The sequence below is a fragment of the Momordica charantia genome (assembly GCF_013281855.1).
Source record: "Momordica charantia cultivar OHB3-1 chromosome 1 unlocalized genomic scaffold, Mcharantia_2.0 BLBB01000001.1, whole genome shotgun sequence".
NCBI classification, from domain to species: Eukaryota; Viridiplantae; Streptophyta; class Magnoliopsida; order Cucurbitales; family Cucurbitaceae; genus Momordica; species Momordica charantia.
This window is the reverse complement of record NW_028275157.1, coordinates 11,835,224-11,857,136: the sequence shown is the minus strand read 5'-3', so window position 1 is coordinate 11,857,136 and position 21,913 is coordinate 11,835,224. Positions and strand designations below refer to the sequence as shown.

The window sequence follows — 21,913 nt, the reverse complement described above, 5'->3', positions numbered from 1 at the left end:
GTGGTACTTGCCCAGAAATCACCATCAACAATATTGATTTGAGTCTATGAATTAACTTTTTGTATCTGCTGCATATGAATGGATAGATTATTGAATCACTTTTGATTTTAGATCATAGGAAATCGTTAATTAATTCCATTCGCTTGATCATATTTTATATAAATATGTCGGTTGCCTAAGGATAATTTTAATGAAAAATTTAACCAAAGGCTAAATCCTTACGCCTTTTGAAAGTATGAAAGTATGAGAACTCAAACGCCTGTTTGGTAACATTTTTGTTTCTTGTTTTTCGTTTCCAATTTTTTTAAGAAATCTAAATCTTTGACAAACTATTATGTTTCTTGTTTATCATTTTTTAAGAAACAATCTCATATAGAAATTTTGGAAACAACAAAAATAAGTTTTTTATTTCTAGTTTCGTTTCCAATTTGTTCAATATAAATAAAGATTTTGTTTTATCATTCTTGGATCATGAGTGTTGGGAGTCACATAATTTTATTTTTCTTTATTATAATAGAGAAAACTAAAACAGACATTACCAAACAGGCCTTAGGTGATTTCTCATATATGAGGTTTGAGTCTTAGGTGATTTCTCATATACCAGGTTTAAGTCCTATATTAGTCATTGTATTGCTCAATCTAGACCATGGATCTTTATTATAGAGAAATTGGAGAAGAGACTTATATACATTGAAGAGGGTAATACACAATACTCTCCTTTTTCTTTCTTTCATTTTAGAAAGTATAAATGTCGAGTCGAGAAATGAGATTAAAAAATATTTAAAATGTTATTTTTTTCAACATATTGTAGGTATCATATGAATTCATCTAAACGAATATACATAAACTTTTTAATGGGTTTTTTTTTTTTTTTTTATAGAAACTTTTTAATGGGTTAACTTAGCTTTAAACGAGCTATAAAATGGATATAAAATGGCATATATGACACTTCCAAGCTTTAGATAGAAGAGGGAGACCATAGTCTGGAATTTCTTACAGAAGATCATATTATAGAGTTTAAATATCAAGTGAGTGATTGTAGTTAAAAAAAAATTATATATATATATATATATATATTTGAGTAATGAAATATTGTCATAGTATTAATTCAGAATAATATTTACCTTAAAAAAATCACATTAATATATGTGTAACTTGGGTTGGTTCTCTAATTCTCACATAATTAATGCACTAATTTGAAATATAGTTTAATATGGTGAATGAGTAACAGGTCATATGCTCAAATTTCTACCCGTATTTTTTGTTATTATATTCTAAAAAAAATCTATATAGTTAATAATGTACTATCTTGACCGAAAGGTACTTATCCTTTTTGGTATTAAATTTCTATCCGTATTTTTGGTATTATATTTCAACTGATTAAGGTACCTATCGTGATCAAAAGGTCGTACATTTGAATCCCTATCTCATATGTTACTAAAAAAATAATGCACATAAAAAAATGAGATAAATTACAAGATCAAATGTTTCACTAAATGATTTTTTTAATTATTATACTTAAATCATATTTTAGCCTTTTCTGTCTTTTTTTTTTTTTTAAATAGCCTACTTTTATCTTTAATCCCATTATCTAGGTCCCAAACTTCTAAATATATATCTATCCTACTAAAAATAACTCGTAAATATTATTTTTTAACCCTTGGTTTTGAAAAAAAAAAACTGGAAAATTTGCATCGGACGACTAAATCTTTTTCCATATTTAAAAAATTACAACCCCCTTTGAATTTTGTAAATATGGAAAATTATTTGAACTATTATTTTTAGATTTTTCATTATTCCAGTTTTACCATTTCCCTACTATTATTCAAATTTTGTGCGCGAGTAAATCAATGGAAATTACTGGTTTCTTGATGCTTTTGTCATGGACTTTTTTCTTTTTTTCTTTGTTAGTTTCTCTAGATTTTCTTGTAATATAAATCATTATAACTTACTTTTAATAAGTGATAGTGATCCTTCTTCTTCTCGATCTTCTTTCTCACGTTCTTGTTCCCCGATCATTCATAAATAGGAAGTATATGAACGATGAAATAAGTATACAATATCAAAAAAGAAAATCAATTTAGAGAATACCATATTACATTCGGATCATGTTGAAGTAAAATATAATATATCAAAATATATAGAATAGGTATATAGCAATTCAAAGACGCATAGCTTCACACATACCTATCATAAATGTATCATCACATACGTATATAATAAATATATCAATAAGGTAGATGAAAAATAAAATAAGATAAATCAACACATGCATATAACATGTATATCAATAACATATATCAGAAACTCAAATCAAAGGTATTTCTACGAGGCTCATAGCATCACACATATATATCAAATTCTCATATAAGAGGTATATGAATAACATATACTATGTATAAATTAGTGGTACATAGCGCACACATATCATAGTTATATTAATAAGGTCGATCAAAGGTAAATCAATAAAATAGATCAATGCATACATATAATATGTATTGTACGTATATTAGATACTCATATCAAAGGTATCTCGGAGTTATATTAGATATACCTCCTTGTTTTAGGTTGAGGGTAAAGTTGACATTTTAATATATTTTCATGGGTTGGGCCTCAATGTTTTGCTATTTTTGCAAAATTAAAATGTAACTGCTAAATTTGCTATCCTTTTATTTAAATTTTTTTTTTGCCATAATTACAAATACCCCTAAATTTATTAGTAAATTATTAATAAAAAAATTTAATATAAGCAAGTGTTTTGTCATTTAAGTGATTATCAAACCTCTACCTGAACCAGTATTTAAAGGTATGCATTAGGACGAAAGACGAGTCATGTATTATGGGTTTGCAAACATTCAAATTTAGATTAAATAATTAATGTCAAATTTAACACTAAAGATTAAAACAAACTTTTCTTTTGATAAATTTGAGAGACAAAAACAAAATATTTCAAAGTTGAGAGACTATCCCAAAAAACTAAATAAATATGAAAATTTAAGACTAAAATTCAGTGTTAAAAAGGTAATTGGATATTTCAACATGCTTTCAAAGCTTCCCCTCTAAACATATAGACTAAATATAAAAATTTCAGAGATTTAAACTCAAAAACTTTATACTTTGATGTATACCATAATGAATTACTTCAAGAAGTAAAAAGTTCATTAAGATATTGGGCTTATGGTAAATTCAATTCTTTCAATATATATGGTTCTTATTCAATAGTAATTAATAATTTTAAGTTGAAAAAATAAAAATACAAGTTTCAAACCCAACCACTATACATAATCTTCTTTAATTTCGCAAAAATAAAAATAAATAAATAAAATCCCATTATATTATTTAACATGATTAAAAAGTTCCAAAAACTCACCAATTTTAGGAATCTCTCCTTCCCCCAAACATGGTCAGAAATTTAGGTAGATTTGTCTTGAACATGTTTCTTACTGCCACCAAACATTCAATTATGTCGGAAAGCAAATCATAGATTTAGAAGACAAACCAAAAAGGTTGTTGGCTCTAATTAAAACAGTTGAAATATTACATCTCTAAGCTTTGTACAAACCTCCACACAAATTCCCTATTTTTTCAAACAAAATACACAACTAAAAAACCTTTTTTCTTCCTCATTTTTTCCTTCTTCTGGGTAAAAAATCTGCAATAAAAGACCGCTATTCAACGACGAGACCGATTAACTTTTACCTGGTTCGAATGGTTGAAGATGCGAACATATATAATCTTTCAACAGTTCTAAGCAAGGACAACATCTCTATCGATAGAAAGATCGTAGAGGCTCAAGCTAATAGAAACATGAAGAGACCTGTTGTAACATCTTCAACAGCTTCCCGACATGGTAGCGGTAGCCGGAAGCTGAGAGGTGGAAAAGGCAAGGAAGATGAGAAGCATCATGATCAAAAGGGGGACGAAGAGCACCGCCGTGGGCGGCGGTGGCAGCGGCGGGAGAAGCAAAGGCAGCACCAGGAGGGACACTGTCCAAAGAAACAAGGCCATTTTCGAGTAATGGACCATCAAGAAAGCCCTATATGATAGAAGCCCTTGGCCATATTATTTTCTCCGGTTGATGCTTGTAGTTTGCTACAACTTCTTATTCCATCTTCCCAGTTGAGAAGCTCTCTGGCTGTGTCTAATAAGTCGTCTCGTGGTGGCAGCGCCGTCGTCGGAGTGGTTTTGGAGGGCGGAGGGAGGGTATCAGTGAATGTGGTGGCGGTGGCGCCGGTGAGGGAGGGCGAAGGAGGGGAATTTGTGAGGCTAAGAGAGGTGGAGACAGGCGCTATATACCTAAAAGAGAGAGAGAGAAATCTTTCATATTTCTTCCAATTGGGCAACTTTACAAATACATGGTCTACTTTTAGGAAAATCTTGGCCACCTCTTATTTGGTCTCATTTTTGTATTTTTAATATGCATTGACTCACAAACAATAGTAAAGTCGTTGAGATTATTTGGAAAAAAACAACGATGAAGAAAGAGGGAGAATAAAACATAATTCAGCGATTAAGATATCTTACTCATCTAAAAGTTAAAAGTTCAAACTCCCACGTTGTTCTTAAAGAAAAAAGCTCTTTAATTTGACGATGAGCAACAAAATAATTTGTTCTATGTCATCCTTTATACTTTGATAGGGAGTTTTTCCAATTTGTATGTTTATACTTTCAAAATTTCTATTTTCGTTTCTTAATTTTGTATAAAATAAATATATTTTGGTTCTTAATGTTCTATAATGTATTTAATATAAATATTACGCATGTATACTTGCATTTCAAGCCACATGTCTAATTGTCAAATCCTTGAAAATAATATAATCTAAAATTCTTGTGAAGGCGAAAAGTTGAGGTATCGTTTGCCCACATGAGCCTAACTCAGTGGTAATTGACACCTATCTTTGACCAAGAAGTCATGAGTTTGAATCCGGTCCCCACTCCACTTGTTCTACTCGAAAAAAAAGAAGTTAAGGGTCCATATAGTCATGTTTACGTTTATTGTTTATTGTTTCCTTTTTTATTGAGAAAGCTCAATTTTTGTTTATGTATAGAAATTTTGGAAATAACTAAACCAAATATATTGTTTCTGGTTTCTTGTTCTCTTTTCCAATTTTTTTCAACACATAACAAAAATATTTTTATATCATTCTTGACTTATAAAATGTATAATAAACATTAAAAAGACAATAAGAACATTAAAAAAAAATTAAACATATAATTAAAAAAAATAATTTTCATATAAAATGTTTACTTTTTGAATTTGAAATTCAGTGGTTTACTTTTTTCAAATAAAAAGTAAGATCATTTTTACCGAATGCAATTATGTTTTTTTTATACTAAAAAACAAAAAAAATCACGAAAACATTACCAAACAGATCTGAAAAAATACCTAAATTGAATATTTTAAAATATGTCAAAACCAAAACAGAATAAATATGAAATTTTAGAGACCGAAATAAGATTTAAATCCTATATTCAAGAGGTGACATCATTTAGAAATATTAGATAATCATAGAAAGTTCTAGAGTAAGGTTGCATTCATCCCCCCTCCCCCTCCCAACCCCCACTATCCATTAGTGTGAAATGTCCAAATTCAACCCAATTAAATTCATCAAATATCACTCTTTTTCAAGCAATGAGGATATAGAGATAATATGACCAAGCCACTTCATTAATTGGTTGTAATTTTATTTTTTCTTTTAAAAGTATTATTAAATTTGAGTCAATTTAAAAAAACAAAACCTACCTTAGTTAAACTAATCCTTTTTGTTTTTGAAATTTAATAAAAGTTCCATGAACCTTAGGGTAAGTTTGGAATTTAAAAATGTATAAATTAAATGATAACAGGTCCATAAATGATTCTCAATTATCTTACCGTTTAATATATTAAAAGTACAATTGAATAATTGATAAATCAAATGAAAAAAGAAATTATATTAGTGGCATCGTTGAAAATTTTTATTAAGAATTTGAGGTTAAAATTGGCAAACAGATGATTATTCTCTAACACGGTACCTCTTAGAAGAGTAATGATAATGATTAGTGTAGAACTTAATTGAGGACGGGTTTAATAATTATTTATTTTTATATTTATGCTTGTTTATTATTGTTATTATTATTTTCAATTATGTAATTTAATTTTGGGAGGAGCGGGGACTTGATCTTTTGCTGTAAAAAGATTATAAGTAGCTTAATTAGTTGAGTGATAATAATTAATGTTGAATTGATGTTATTTTAGAGAGGTTTAATCTTCAAATCTTCAAAATTAAACAAAATAATAAAAGAAAAGTCACATTTTTTACAACAATAATATTGAACATCAAGGGCATTAACTTTCACAACAATTAAGCTCCATTTTATCTTTTTTTTTTTTTGTTAAAAAGATATGCTTATTTACTTACATTTTTCTTAGTTTTCTAATTTACTTAAAAAATATATTTGTCAACTCCTAGCAAAATTAAAAAATATATATATATATATATATAAAACAGAGCTCACTTATTTGATAACGTTTTTATTTTTTATTTTTTAAATTATGATTATTAACTAATTGTATTTGTTTTATAGTCTACTTTTCAAAGAATTTTAAAATTCTAGTAAAGATTTTAACGACAAAAAATTATGCTTTTAATTTTTAAAATTTTACTACATAAAATGGTTTTAACAAAGTGGAAACTAAAATAATAGTAACTTTTCCTAAGAGAAAGGAAAACAAAATTATTATTAAGCAAGATCTTAGCTTTCAAAATTCTATTTTTTATTTTTTTGAGTTTGGTTAAAATTTTTAGAAAGTAAAATACTAAACAAATAAATAGTATAATTAGGTCTCTTAAACTTAATTATTAAAGACATAAAAATTAAAGATAAATCATTATCAAATGGACCAATTTAGCCATATAAATTGAAAATTCCCAAAAGATAAACATCATTTTTTAAATTTAATTTATTATAAAGTTTGGATGTTAAAACTATATTTTAACTTAATGATAAAGATTGTAGGAGAAGATTACAATGGACAGCTGAAAGGCAGCTATCCATTCATAATAATCAAACTACATTAATTAATTAATTGTTCTCATCCTAAATCATGTGAAAAAATAAGAAATAAAAGATTGTTTCTTGACATTGTTAATTTATTTCTTGACCTAACTTTAATTAATTATTTAATTATTCGTCTTTACCTTCTATTTGGAAGCTCTAATGCATGAACCAAACAAGGTTCCAACCATAAATAAATAATAAAAAGTAATTGGGCACAATCATGCTTTTCTCCCACCAAAAGTGACAAATAAATGAACAACAAAAGAAATAATAAAAGTTGGAAAAAGAACAACACCAAATCTAACTATTTTGTCTCGAGAAAGATGCAAGTTTTGACATAGGATTCTTGACGAGGTGTAGCATTAGAATCGAGTCGAGGCAGTGCCTCATATTCAATCGGGCTAAAGATATGCAGACAGAATCTTTAACTAGTGTGGTACTCTTGTACACTTTGAAGTTTAAGTTAATATTTAATCTAAACTGGTGTTGCGTCGAAGCGTCGAACTTAGTAGAAATTGCGTTAGATTGCATAACTTTGGGAATGATGGACTACACCTTTTATAGAGGATCATTAGGAAGTATTGAACTGCCATTTCGAAACAATGTACGTACGAAGCAGTTAGCAAATTTGTCACAGTGTGGCTTCCATGTTGGTGCCAAGAGTTGGGCTTTCACGAGGTCAGTCAAAGGAGAATTTTGCTTTGCCCGTCTTATCTTTTGTATGTCCAAGCTAAAGTTCGAACATATATTTCTAAGCGAGAAGTTCACGTGGAGATCTCTCAACACAAATAGACCTAATTTGAGTTTAAAAATAATTCAATGAGTTTCTATTTATATGTTTTGTCTTCTATCTCAGGTTATACAATGGTATGATATTTGTTCATTTGGGCATAATTATCACAATTTTGTTTTTTGTTTCATTCAAAAGGTCACATATACTAATGAAAATGTTGTCCCTCGCATATATACCTTTAATGATCTCCTCCATATTTAGTCAATATGAAATTTTGGTCGCATTACCAACAGTATCAATAGCTTCTCTAGGAAATGCAGATTTGTTTGGTTTTGAAGAAAGTGACGAACAGTACAAAGAACAGATATGATAGAGAAATCCTCACACAACTTTAATTAGGTCGATAACCAACCACACCATCAACCCATTTTTTTTAGTACAACAATTGGAGTTGGGGATTTGAACCCGCATTCTTTTGGTCGAAGACAGGTGGCCAAATTAGTTGAGCTATGTTTAGGTTGATGGTCACGATGAATCAATTAACCACGTGCATATTCAATATTTAATTAATAAATAAAGATAATAACAATTACTTTCACTTCTCTTTGATTTCCTCTTTCAAGATCCTCTTAGATATCCTCAATTTTCCCACAATCACATTGCTCTTACCCTAGTTTATTTTTTATTTATTTATCTTTTCTCTCTTTTTTCTTGTGAGACGTGACTTCTATGGGCAATGGGTCATGACAACCATCGCTAGGGTAAGAGCATTACAACATTGACTTCCTTAGTGCACGAGCATCGTAGCCTCTTATTCATTTCCCAAATATACCCTTCATCATTATTATTCGATGTTTTAAAAATCGAGTATTATTTATTCGATTATTTATCATATCTTGTTAACTAGTTAGACAAAAACTCACCTAATAAATATGTCACATTAATATTGCATTAATTACTATTAAAGATAGCGATTAAATAGAAATATAATTCAAATTTTATATCGTAGTTAAATTTTTTAAAATTAATGGGATCAAGTAGCTGGACACGATGCTTAAAGTTAAGAGACGAGATTTATAATTTATCAAACAAAAAGTATACTGTGAAGTGGTTGGAGACCACATAAATTAATGTACAACAATAATAACTTCAATTGTCAATTTGGGCATAGCTCAACTTATTAAGACATATATTATTGACCAAGAGGTCGGAGATTCAAATCTCCACTCGATTTATTGAAATTAAAAAAAAGTTAACAATTGCAATGATCACTTAAATAAGATTCTTGAACATTACTCAAAAATATATTATAGGAAGTTTTCTCTCCACCACCAAATTATTTATGCTCCCTTAAAAACTTATAGGGGTCATATTATGAGCTACTTCTGGGGCTGGCGCCGTGACAAGTTGAGGTCTTAAGATACCATCTAAGAGACAAGACTGTAGGGATACAGCGAGTAAGCAAAAAGATTCTCTCTTATTCTCATTTCTCATTTTTATTTTTTTTAGAAGCGTAAACGTTTAGTAATTATTCATTTTTAAGAAATATTTTCAAAATTTTATAAAAATTTAGCAAGCAACAAAATCAAGTTTCTTGTTTCTGTTTTCAATTTTTTATAAATTATAAATAAAAATATTATTTTATCATTTTTGTCTTATAAAATGCATAATAAATATAATATAAAAATTTTGAATATGTAATTTAAAAAGTTAATTTTCATATATAAAACTTTTTCTTTTTTAAATTTAAAATTTTAGAGAACAAAAAACCAGCAACAATTATGAATCCAATTATATTTTGCTTGACTAACAAAGGAGCAACAACAAACAAAAAGCAAAAAAAATATCAACCTTTGGTAACTTTTCTTATCGGTAATATATAGAGAGGTAATATTAAAAATAAGAATAATGTGAAAAGAAAAGGAATATAGAAAAGTAATTTTTATATGTTTGTATCAAACCGACATCGTTTTTGGAAATTTTGTTGGCTACTATGCAATTGGCTGTGGCCTATATATGACTTTACCCCAAGCCACCATAGGATGATATTATTGACCAATTTTGAAGCCAAATCCAATGCATCTCTCTCTCTCTCAAAATGTCACATTTTTCTCCAACAAAAGTTGCCAAATAATGAACATAGAAAGATTTGAACAAATGATGAAAGGGGAATGGCTCTATCCTTAATCTGTCCCTTTTGGAAAAAGAAAAGAAAAAAAAAACCTTTATGAATTGACATTTCTCCCCCTCTTCTTCTCCCTCCTCTCCTATCCACTAACCACTAAGTTCTTCCCTTTTTTTTTCACCTAAAGAAAGTTTCTTCTTAAAAAAAAAAAAAGTATATTAATCTAGAAAATATAGGGTTAGTCTATGAAGGCCCTTTAACTACTAAATCTAGAAAATATATGGTCTAGGAACATGTAGTAATGAATTTTGAAGAAGGAGAGAAAGAAATTGATGACAAGTTTGCCAACCTGATTATCAACATGTTAACATATCTACTAAAGCGAGCATAGTTCAGCGGTAATTGACATATACCTCCAACTAAGAATTTGTAAGTTCGAATCCCCTCCCCAAAATGTTGTACTCGAAAAAAAATAACCGTTCTAACCCGATCCAACCCAATCCGTGAACATCCCTAAATACCTATATTCAACAAAAATTTACGAGTTCGAATTCTCACTTGCACAAATTATATTAAAAAAAGTGAGAGACAAATTTTTAATGTAGCTTATCTTTTGCATAAGACTACCTCCAATAATATATTTAATTTAAGAAAAATGGTAGAACTAAGTACTATCAAATTTTACTACCTTAAGCTGAAAGAGGGCTTTGATGATTTATACAAGAATATCATATAAACTAAGCATCTTTGTCTCATGATTTTACATTAAGAATTTCATACCTGACCATCATTTGTTCAACAATGACGGATATTTAGATGTTGGTTGATATTATTTGTTCAAACGAATGATATCAACCAACATCTAAATAACCGTCATTGTTTTAATTGCCATCGAAGACGTACAATGATAATTAGTTTGATATTATATATAGTTAACAACAAATATATCGTTCAGTAACCGACATTATATATACTATATGATGACACCTGAACAGATGTGTGGTTGCTGAACCGTCATCGTACGTACACGATGATAGCTTGGAATTGAAATTAAAAATCGATTTTGTTGGAGTGCATATCTTATTTATTGGATAAATGATTATAATTAAAAGGTTTATGCATGGTTCTAAATATCCGTCCACACGTCGTCATTTCCATCGACATATTCATGTTCTCATATGGGTTCAACATCAAATGAGAGATAAATCGACATTTCCATCATAGTACGAGAAAATCGACAAAATATGAAAAATATCAACAATATATACATATTATTAATATTAATTATTTTTAACCACTTTAGAAGTAGAAAATTGTTTATTTGTTAATTGAAATATTTTTTACAATTTTTTAATTTTTCTTATTTGTACAGAAATATTCATTGACATCGACATTTTATCGATATTTCCATTGATATTTCCATGAAATTGAGACCTCGACATTTCCATCGACATCGACATTTAAAATATTGATTTTATGTTAATCATGATAAATATTTATTTGGTGTTTTACCCGCTTGTGGTTTTTCTGTTTCTAACAGTGATGAATATTATTGATAAGAGATTATACATAAATCTCAATGTCTATGAAATAGTATGTGTTTTTTATGTTGAAAACTAGTATTGACTTTAATGTTTGTAAGAAGACTAAGGTTTGATTTTACTTTTATCATTTCAAAAAATCATTTCGTAAATTAACAAATTGATTTTAGAAAAGGAAGGGTAATTTTGAAAAATCAATTATACTTGGATATCTTTTTTTCAAAATAATTCGTCCCTGCCATTACTTCCAAACACATCCGAAGACCATTATAATTTTGATCATTAAAGGCAGGCTTGGTTATCATTTAATTTAGCCAATAAAAGCGTAAAGCTAAAACCTTTTAATTTGGATGTTTTTGAAATAGTTCTAAACGTCTTTTTAAGTGTACTAATAGAAAGTTTAACTAATAAAAAGATGACACGAGAATTAAGCTAATAATTTAAAACTGTGCAGTCTCAAATGATTTGTTAATATTTATTATTTTATAATATCTTTTTTAATATATATCTTCTCTTTTTTCTATTCTTCATGACAGTCCACCGAAAAAAATAGAAGAGACCAAAGCACATATCTCTAACTAAAAGATTGTAAGTTCGATCCCTCACTTTTCATATGTTATACTAAAAAAAAGGTAGAGAAGAGAAGACGCACTCAAGACCATATTTTCTCCTAAAATTTGGACATCGGAGAAAAGAATTCTTTTTCCCAATGACCCTGGCTAACCTAGTTAACCCCATTCGATATTGGGGATTTTGGCCAACGTCCTCTCTCGATCTTTTTAATGTAGGATCCTTAACATGTTTGAAACTATATTAATATTTACGATGTTTCATCTAAAAATTAATTGACAATAAGAGAAGTACAAGAATCTTCTTGTACTCTCAAAGAATCTTCTTTAGGAATAGCTCATATATCTTATTATAAACAATATTGTTATGTCTCCGGGATTCTTAACACCATTCACATTAAGATTCTTTGGCAATGTTATTCCGCCCTTAAACTCTCGAACGGTCAGTTACTCCTAAAGAAGTTCTAAATTACTTCGTGATTTACGTTATTGACTTTGAAAGTTAGGTTAAACGGTTGAATTTGAAATCATAGAAATTAAATAGAATCTAATGAAAAATTAATCTATGATTACTAATTATATGGATCAAATCAAAGTTTTGCAAGCCCTTTCAAATTAGTCTAACAAGAACTTTATTACACTCAGGGCCATTTAGTTCAAGGTTTCAAAAAAGTAGCCTGAGATTAAAATACCTGAAATTAAGATGTCTGAGAATAAGATGTCTGGAAAAGAAAGATAACTGTATTTGGTTGTATATATGTCTGAAATCAAGATGTCTGAGATTAAGTTGTCTGAAAGTAAATTATATATATGTTTATTCTTTTGTGTGATTACTCTAGAAATATGCCTTCTATGTCATTGTAAATATTGATTAATAACAAATTAAATTTAATTCAAAAAATAAATAATATAAATTATTTTAAGTTATAAATTATTTTATATTAGCATTCTAAACTTTAAATTGACAATTTAGTCCGATGATCAGTTGAACAATTAATAGTAAATGTTACTAACTAAAATTCAATATATACATGTTTAGCAAAATGCATAGAACAATGGATAGTAAATGTTTAACTAAAATTCAATATATACATAATTTTGCTAAATGCTAAATTTGTATAAAGCTTTAAAAATTAATCAAAATTAACTCTCAATAATTAATTTGCATTCATCGATTTATCTTTATTAAGTTAAATTATTAAAATTATTTTAAGCAATTATGTTTTAATTTAAGTTTTACTAGTTAAGAAATATATTATAAATTATATATCTAAATTTATTTGTTGATTTTATTTAGTAATGAATCTAATTATCATTTTACGTATTTAAAAAAATAGCATTTTCATCTTATTAATTGTATCAATTAATTACATTTTTTATATAAAAAAAATTAAGTATACACTTTAATAACTTAATTTATTACAATATAATAATTAATTTAATACATTATTGGTAAAATTTTAATGTTGTTTTATTAATTATAAATTTAATTTGAATATTTTAACTCATTTTAACTAATTAATTCAAATAAAATATAGTAAATAATTATATTAAAAAAATAATTTATTGAGATAAGAGTCTATCACTTCATGGACAAACCCATGAAAGTAGAATGGCAAAAAAAGCCCTTGTCCATAGAAACAAGGGATATCGGAGAATAAGCTATTTCTAAGATAAAAGTTTTAAAATCTATGTAAAAAACAAAGGTTTTACTTGCTCATGCGCATTCAAACAAAATGAGCTTCAGCGATAAAATTTCCGCAGCAATGAATTTTATTTTCGTTGTTTCCGCAGCAACGAATCTTATTTTCGTCGCTTCTGTAGAGATAGAAATAGAATTTTCGTTGCTAACTTGCGATGATTAAATAATTTCATCGCATTTAAAGCGACAAAATTATTTTCGTCTCTAGATAACATAGTCAAAGACTTTTTTTTGTTATAGTGTGTCCATTTCCATCCAGAAAACCTTCCAACCAAGCGACCCACGTAACATACCCGAAAACATAAATGAATTTTGTCTGAAAACCAGTCATTCTTTGGTGGGAAATTATCTTGACTAAATTAATTGTTGAAGTAATATTTTTCTCTTCTTTTTTTTCTTCTCTGTACTATGTTGACTTTTTGCTTCTTTTTTTCCTTCTCTGTACTAGATTACAACCCTGCAGTTCGTTCCATTGAATCCTCAAGGCCGAACTCCGAACTTGGTATGCCGAGCTTGCTCCCCCCCTTTTTCCTCTAACTTTGTGTTGACTCCTGTTTTTGTTTTGCAGCCATGGTTTGCGGATTTGCAAGCAACGTGAAACGCAAGTCCAAGGGCCGAGCCCATGCTCTTGAGGCCGCCCAGAGTTCGGAACCTGCCACTCCTGCTGTGGCAGGGCCAGCCTCGGAAGATCCAGCCCCAGTGATCGAGCTGGAGTCTTCTGGGGGTCCTTCGAGGGAGAAGCGCCCAGGGGTCAGACCGAGGCGGTGGACATCTCGTCCTTGGGCGAGGAGGTGAGGGAGGAGGTCCCTCTAAAGCGAAGGAGGAAGAAGAAGAAGACCACCTCCCCCTTGGAGGTCGGAGCTCGTGGGGCCCTGCCTGCGAGCTTCGCAGATCGGGTGGACGATCCTGAGGCCAGGATGGGCGGGACGTCCGACGTGACAGCACGGTTCAGAGTCGAGCCGTCAAGTTCTGGGGTGAGGGACCAGGTGTCTCACATCTCGGCTGCAAGTTTGGACCGCTGCCTCAGAATAGCGTCCAAATTTGTAAGTGACCCGGGGTCTGTCCTGCAGAGGACCATCGACTACGCCTCTGAGGTAAGATTGGTGTCTTCATTTTTGCTCAATTTACCTAACTTTCTTCTTTGTACTTTTTCTCAGGCGTTTGTTGCTTCCATTCAATCGGCTCTGGCCGTGAAGGCCAAGCTGGATGGGAGGGAAGCTCTGGCAGCGAGGGAGAAAGAGGAGTTCTCTGCTGCCTTGGAGGCTGCCTCTTCCACCATGAAGGATGAGCTGCTGAAAGCTCACTCTGAGGTGGAAATTTTGAAGGCTGAGGTGGAGGCCAAGGCCGAGCTGCTGAAGAAAGAAGAGGACAGACGCAAGGCCCAGCTCCGAGCTGCCCATGCTATCACCAAGGGCTTGGAGAAGGAGAAGTTCCAACTCCTCAAGGAGAAGGACGACATGCTCCAGGCGCTTGAAACGAAGGAGGAGGAGCTGAAGCATGCGACTGTTGAGCTGGAGATGGTGAAGGAGCGTCTTCTTAGCAATGGAGCCCTATTGGAGGAATCGTTCAAGCAACATCCTGACTTCGATGGATTTGCCAAAGACTTCTCTGACGCGGGCTTCAAGTTTCTCATGAAGGGCATTGCTTCCGACATGCCTGACCTTCAGATCGATCTCGGTGGTCTGAAGAAGAGGTATGCTGAGCAGTGGGCGTCTGGGCCTAGCGGCACCCCTGGCCCTCAAGCGTTGGTGGATAAGTACGTCAGAGATCTGGACTCTGACTACTCCGACCTCGAAGAGGATTAGGTCGGCACCACTCAGTAGAGCGCTCCTCAAGCAGGCTCTTAGGCGATCACCTTTCATGAGGCCTTTCTCTGTCTTTCTTCTCTTCTTTTATAAGTGTTAGGGCAGAGCTGCAAGGTCTATAAGCCTTGGCTCTGCTTTTCATTCAATAAAGAGGCTTCTCATTTGTTTTTACTTTGTTGCCTTCTTTCTTCGTTTTTTCTTCAAGTTGAAGCCAATGTCACCTCGCGCCTCGTACCTTTGAGGTCGCGCCATTAACTAAAATACTTGAAATTTTGAACTCGGATCGCTGTCTAGTATTCAATGCATTGCACTAACTCTAGACTTTTTAACATCACACCTTTAACTTAAAAACGTTAAAAGGCTAAAATCCTAAGTCCATAACTGTTCTTCATATCGCACCTCGTACCCTCAGGTTCAAAGGCTTGATCATTCTGAACTTTTTACATCGCCCCCTTGCCTTGAAGGTTTGAATTTTAAGTTCACCAACGGTTTTGGCATCGCACCTCGTACCCTTAGGTTTTGGAGGATTGAATTTTAACCGACTGCTGGAATGTGATCGTGTGGGAGTCTGTGGCCCCCATTTAATTTCTGGTCGAACTCGGAATCATGAAATTAAATCATCACATTTATTCTGATCATAATTCTTTTGAAACAGTTTGTACAGATCCATTGAAAACCATTTTGGCATTTCAAGGATAATAACGCTTCAGGTGCTCCGCGTTCCACGGGTGCGCGAGGACGTCTCCTTTCAGATCGGCCAATATGTACGTCCCAGGTCGGACTATTCCCTTGACCTCAAACGGCCCCTCCCAGGTCGGGTTAAGGGCACCCACATGAGTTTGGACCTTCCTTAAGACCAGATGTCCGACTTGGAAGGTCCGAGGTCGAACACGGGCGTTGTAGTGTCTGGCCATTCTACCCTGATATTTCGTCAGGAGTAGCTGGGCCATTGCTCTTCTTTCTTCCAATAAGTCGAGGTTGAGGAGCAGCTCTTCCTCATTTGCTGTAGGCTCGTAATGCTCTACTCTGTCAGATGGCATGCCGATCTCAACCGGGACTACAGCTTCGGAGCCGAAGGCCAGGGAGAACGGGGTCTCACCCGTCGATTCTCTTTGAATGGTCCGGTACGACCATAGAACCTCTGGTAGCTCCTCGGCCCACCTGCCTTTCTTGGAGTCCAGTCTAAGTTTGATGCCTCGCTTGATGATCTTGTTGACTGCCTCCACCTGCCCATTTGCTTGCGGATGTGCGGGGGACGAGCTAAGGTGACTTATGCCAAGCTTGCTGCAAAAGTCGTTAAACTTTGCGTTGTCAAACTGTTTCCCATTATCTGTCACAATGGCCTTCGGTATACCAAAGCGACATACGATATTTGTTCATACAAAGGATGTGACTCTGAATTCTGTTATGTGGGGGAGTGCCTCGGCCTCGGCCCACTTTGTGAAGTAGTCCACAGCAACCACAGCGAACTTGGTCTGGCCTTTGCCCAAAGGGAAAGGACCAATGATATCTACCCCCCACTACGCGAATGGCCACGGGGCCGAGATAGGGGTGAGCAGCTCGGGAGGTTGGTGGATTATGTTTCCGTAGCGTTGGCAATTGTCGCAAGTTCGAACGAACTTCTTGGCGTCCTGGCTGAGGGTCGGCCAATAGTATCCTTGTCGGATCACTTTGGCTGACAGCGACCGGGCGCCTGAGTGATTACCGCACACTCCTTCGTGGATTTCTCTAAGGACGTATAGGCCCTCTTCAGGGGTTAGGCATTTCAATAGAGGCAGGGAAAAGCCGCGTCGGTACAACGCTCCACCTCGGACCACGAACCGAGCTGCTTGCCTTGCCAACCTTCTGCGCTCCTTGGGGTCTTGTGGTGAATTGCCCCTAATGAAGTCCACAATCGGGTCCATCCATGAGGACTCTAGAGCGTCGATCTCCATCAGATCTGGCTCTGAGATCGAGGGATTATCTAAGATCTCGACGGGGACCAACCTGGCCAGGTTGGTCTCGTACGCTGATGCTAACCTGGCCAAGGCGTCGGCATTAGAATTTTCTGCTCGGGGAACCCGGCTTACCTCGTAAGTTCAAAATTGGGCGAGGTACGATCTGACCTTGCCCAAATACTTCTCCATTCGGGATTCCCTGGCTTGGTACTCTTCCGTGATCTGGCTCACAACCAGCTGGGAGTCGCTGAAGATCTTAACACAAGAGGCCCCCAATGCTTTGGCGATTCGTAGACCGGCAATAAATGCTTCATACTCAGCCTCGTTATTGGAAGTCCGAAAGCCGAACCTCAAGGCATACTCAAATCGCTCGTCTCCTGGTCCAAGCAAGAGGACCCTGGCCCCGCACCCCTTCTCATTGGAGGATCCGTCGACATAGATTGTCCACGGTAGGTCGGACTCGCCAGGCTCGAAAGGTGGTGTGAGCTCGGCTATGAAGTCTGCCACTACTTGCCCTTTCAACGTAGCTCTGGGTTCGAACTTGATGTCGTACTCACTTAGCTACATTGCCCATTTCATCAGGCGTCCAGAAGTTTCTGGCTTATGGAAGATGTTTTTTAGGGGCAAGTTAGTGAGCACCACCACAGTATGGGCTTGGAAGTATGGTCTAAGCCGTCAGGCCGAGGTGACTAATGAGAGAGCCAACTTTTCCATTTGAGGGTATCGGGTCTCGGCTTCGGTCATAGCCTTGCTTGTGTAGTAGACCGGGTTTTGTCGCGCTTCCTCTTGCCTGATTAGGTCCCAGCTGACGGCACTGTCAGACACTGCTAAGTACAACTGGAGCTTGTCCCCTGGCAGGGGCTTGGCGAACAAAGATGTCGAACAGAGGTAGCTCTTCAATTGCTGAAATGCTTGTTCGCACTCTGATGTCCATTCAAACGGCCCTTTCTTTCGTAGGACTTTGAAGAAAGGGAGGCACTTATCTGTCGATCTTGAAACAAACCGGTTCAGGGCTGCAATCCTGCCATTGAGGCATTGAAGCTGTTTCAGCGTTTTGGGTGCCTCCATCTCGAGCACGGCTTTAATCTTTTCGGGGTTGGCCTCGATCCCCCGGTGGTTCACCATGAAGCCAAGGAATTTTCCCGAAGAGACTCCAAAGGCACATTTAGCTGGGTTGAGCTTCATTTGATATGTCCTCAGAACCTCGAAGGCTTCGGTCAGATCGGAAATATGCGACTTAGACCGCTTGCTCTTGACGAGCATGTCGTCCATATACACTTCCATATTCCGGCCGATCTGCTTGGCGAACATTTTTTTCCCCATTCTCTGGTAGGTCGCTCCTGCGTTCTTTAAACCGAAGGGCATGACCTTGTAACAGTACAGACCTTGGTCTGTTATGAATGCGGTATGATCTTGATCTGGGACATGCATCTTGATTTGGTTGTACCCAGAGTAGGCATCCATGAAGGTGAGCAGTTTGTGCTCGGCTGTGGCGTCCACGAGCTGATCAATCCTCGGCAGTGGGAAGCAATATTTCGGGCATGCCTTATTTAAGTTCGTAAAGTCTACGCACATTCTCCACTTTCCGTTAGATTTTTTAACTAATACAACATTGGAGAGCCACTCGGGATACGAAATTTCTCTTATGTATTTAGCTTTCAAAAGTTTGCTAACTTCCTCAACAATTACATTACTCATCTCCTTGTTTATAGGTCTTCTTTTTTATTTTACAGGTCGGAATGACGGATCTATGCTGAGGCGATGCGTCATAATCTTCGGGTCAATGCCAGACATGTCCTCATGGGACCACGCAAAGACGTCCGAGTTGGATCTGAGGAAGTGGATTAGCTCCTCTTAATCGGTAGCCCCCAGCTTAGTTCCTATGCTTACTAGCTTCTCGGGACTAAGCAGAGGAACAAGCTCGAGCTCTTCATTGGGTACGGCAAACTCCCTCCTCGGCAAGTTGGCCTTGAACTCGAGCGTCTCATCCCTACTGGCGAGAGTTTCGAGGGCGCAGACCGATGAGCCTTTGAGTGCGGAGGCATAGCAGTCCCTCGAAGCGGTCTGTTCTCCTCGGACCGTGCTCACGCCATTGGGGGTAGAATACTTCAAAACTTGATGAAGTGTCGAGGGAATGGCCCGAAATGAGTGGATGATGGGTCTCCCAAAGATGGCGTTATAGGCCGATCTACCGTCAATTACCACGAACTCGGCCATTTGGGTGACCTGAGTTTGGTCCTGCCCAAGTGTGACCGGCAAGTCGATGCAACCCTCTGGAATGACCGATTCTCCAGAGAACCCAAAGCTTCTCAGGACGTTTGAGTAGTTTTTCCATTCCAGACTCCTCGATGTTCGTTAGGATCTCGGAAATTGGAATCGTTGTCGGGGTGAAGCGCTCGTAAGGTCGGCTCCTGGTGGGTCCGTTCACCGCCCTTCGAAACTCAGCTCGGCCACTGGAGAAAGATCACTTGTCCTTGGACTTGAGATCTGCCTTTTCATCTTTTCCGCTTCTGCCCCGGGCGATCCCTCGTTCTGGTCGGCCGGTTTTGGTTCGGAGGAGCTTCTGTCCATCGATGATTTTCTTCGCCTTCTGCAACACTTCGGCGAAGGTGGCCGGGACCTCCTCTCCAAGCTTCACCGTGAGAGCTTCGTCGGCTAGACCGGTGAGAAAGTAGCACATGGTCGAGTCATCAGAGCGGTGTGCGACCTTCAATTGTTCCTCCTGGAACCTGGTGACATATTCTCGCAGCGTCTCACCTTCCTTTTGCCTGATGGTGGCGAGATGGGTCGCTGTCTTTTTGTCATAGTGCCGAGAAGAGAACTGGACAAGGAACTCCCTTCTCAGCTGAGCGTAGGTCGAGATCGACCTAGCTGGCAGTCTCCGATACCACAAACGTGCGCTGCCAGTAAGCGCGATCTGAAAGGCGCGGCATTTGATTGCGCCTGATGCCGCTTGAAAATCCATGAGGCCCTCAAATACCTCAACATAATCCTTAGGATCCTTTGACCCATCATAAGGTTTCACAGTAGGAGCTTTGAACTTCGGAGGGATCGGCGCTTCCAAAACGTCCGAGGTGAATGGCGATTCTCCCAGGTCGCATCGTTCAGTGGACCTTCTTTCTGCTCACACTTGGCCTTTAAGGCCTCAACCTGAGCATCGAGCTTGCCCCTCAGCTGGTCGAACTCCTCCCTTGTGATCACCCCTGCGGGAGTTGCTGGGTTGTGAGAGGATTCAGCCTGCTGGTTGGAGCTCCTGTATGAGCGGGATGGTGACTGTCCTTTTCGGAGAGATGAGCCTCTCTTTCTGTTGAGATGCTCACGGAGGTCTGCCCTCTAGCGAGTGTGTCCCTCGCTCTCGTTGTCTTTGGGACGTTCCTCCTCGACAGGGCCAAGGCGGGAACCCCTTTGCTGGCGTACGTCAATGCGCGTCACTCGATTTTCAGATCGGGACCCTACGCCTGCAGCTAGTATCATTTCGTTATACATTTCCTCCATGGACCGCATTTGTGTGCGCATTGCCTCCATTTCTCTCTGGAGTGAGTCAAAGTTCTCACTTGTTGGAGCCGGGGCTGGACCCCGGGCGCCCTTCTTAGAGGTCTCACCTCGGCCATGGGTGGCCTTGGATGTCCTTGGGTGCGCAGGTGGTAGAACAGGCGCGGTGATTCGCGCCGACCTGCGGAGGGGTTCTGTTGCTAGGCCGTCGTGACCTTGCCCCTCTACCACTGCTGCTCCGACCTCCCTCTGGTGGGCATCGCTGGCAGCTAGGGTCCTTCGATCTGCCGTATTGGTCGAGTTTGCGGGTTGAACCATTTTCGCTTGCATGTTGGTTTAAAAGAATTGGGATGACTTAGATTGTCGAAACTCCCACAGACGGCGCCAAATGTTTATGCAAGGATATGCACAACAATGTATTTCTGATTGCAGCTCGAACTCGGCCTCCGGACCGATCTGAATACTTGGGCGGACGTGCACAAAAAGGTGAGCACTCCGACGATCAAGTCAGTATAGGTCGGATTCCCAGTTTAGTTCGAGGTCAGAAATCATCGTACCTGATCGTGGAGTGAGGTCCTCTACTTATGGGTGGTAGTCCCGCTAATCTCGCGACGGTTACACCCGGTAATCTCGGGACCGTCGGTTACGCCCGGTAATCTCGGGACCGACGGTTACACCTGATAATCACGCCGCTGACAGTAGCTCACATTGGCCCCCACCGAGCTTCCCGGTAGATTGGACCTTGGCCAGATTCACCTCGGCCCTCATACTTAGCATCTGTCAACGCTAGTGGTGGTGATCTCGGCGGTCCGAGCTGGGGCATGACTCATGGGTCACCTTGGAGCACCAATGGCTGTCCTCCACGTGTCCAGGGTATTCTTTCCCCCAAACATATATATATATATATATATTTAGAAATAAACATGAGCTAGTTATTAATATTCATGGAGTTATATCTCAAAATCACTATT

General features: G+C 36.5%; 1 long non-coding RNA gene across 1 annotated transcript; it reads right to left on the bottom strand.

Annotated features, from left to right (window-relative positions):
- Positions 1 to 478: 478 nt before the first annotated feature.
- LOC148213275 (uncharacterized) lies at positions 479 to 4,557 on the bottom strand. The gene is made up of 3 exons (XR_015792852.1): positions 3,700 to 4,557; positions 3,371 to 3,443; positions 479 to 2,003 (listed from the first exon to the last, which is right to left on the bottom strand). It is a non-coding gene; the product is annotated as an uncharacterized LOC148213275 (long non-coding RNA).
- Between the last annotated feature and the right edge of the window lie 17,356 nt (positions 4,558 to 21,913).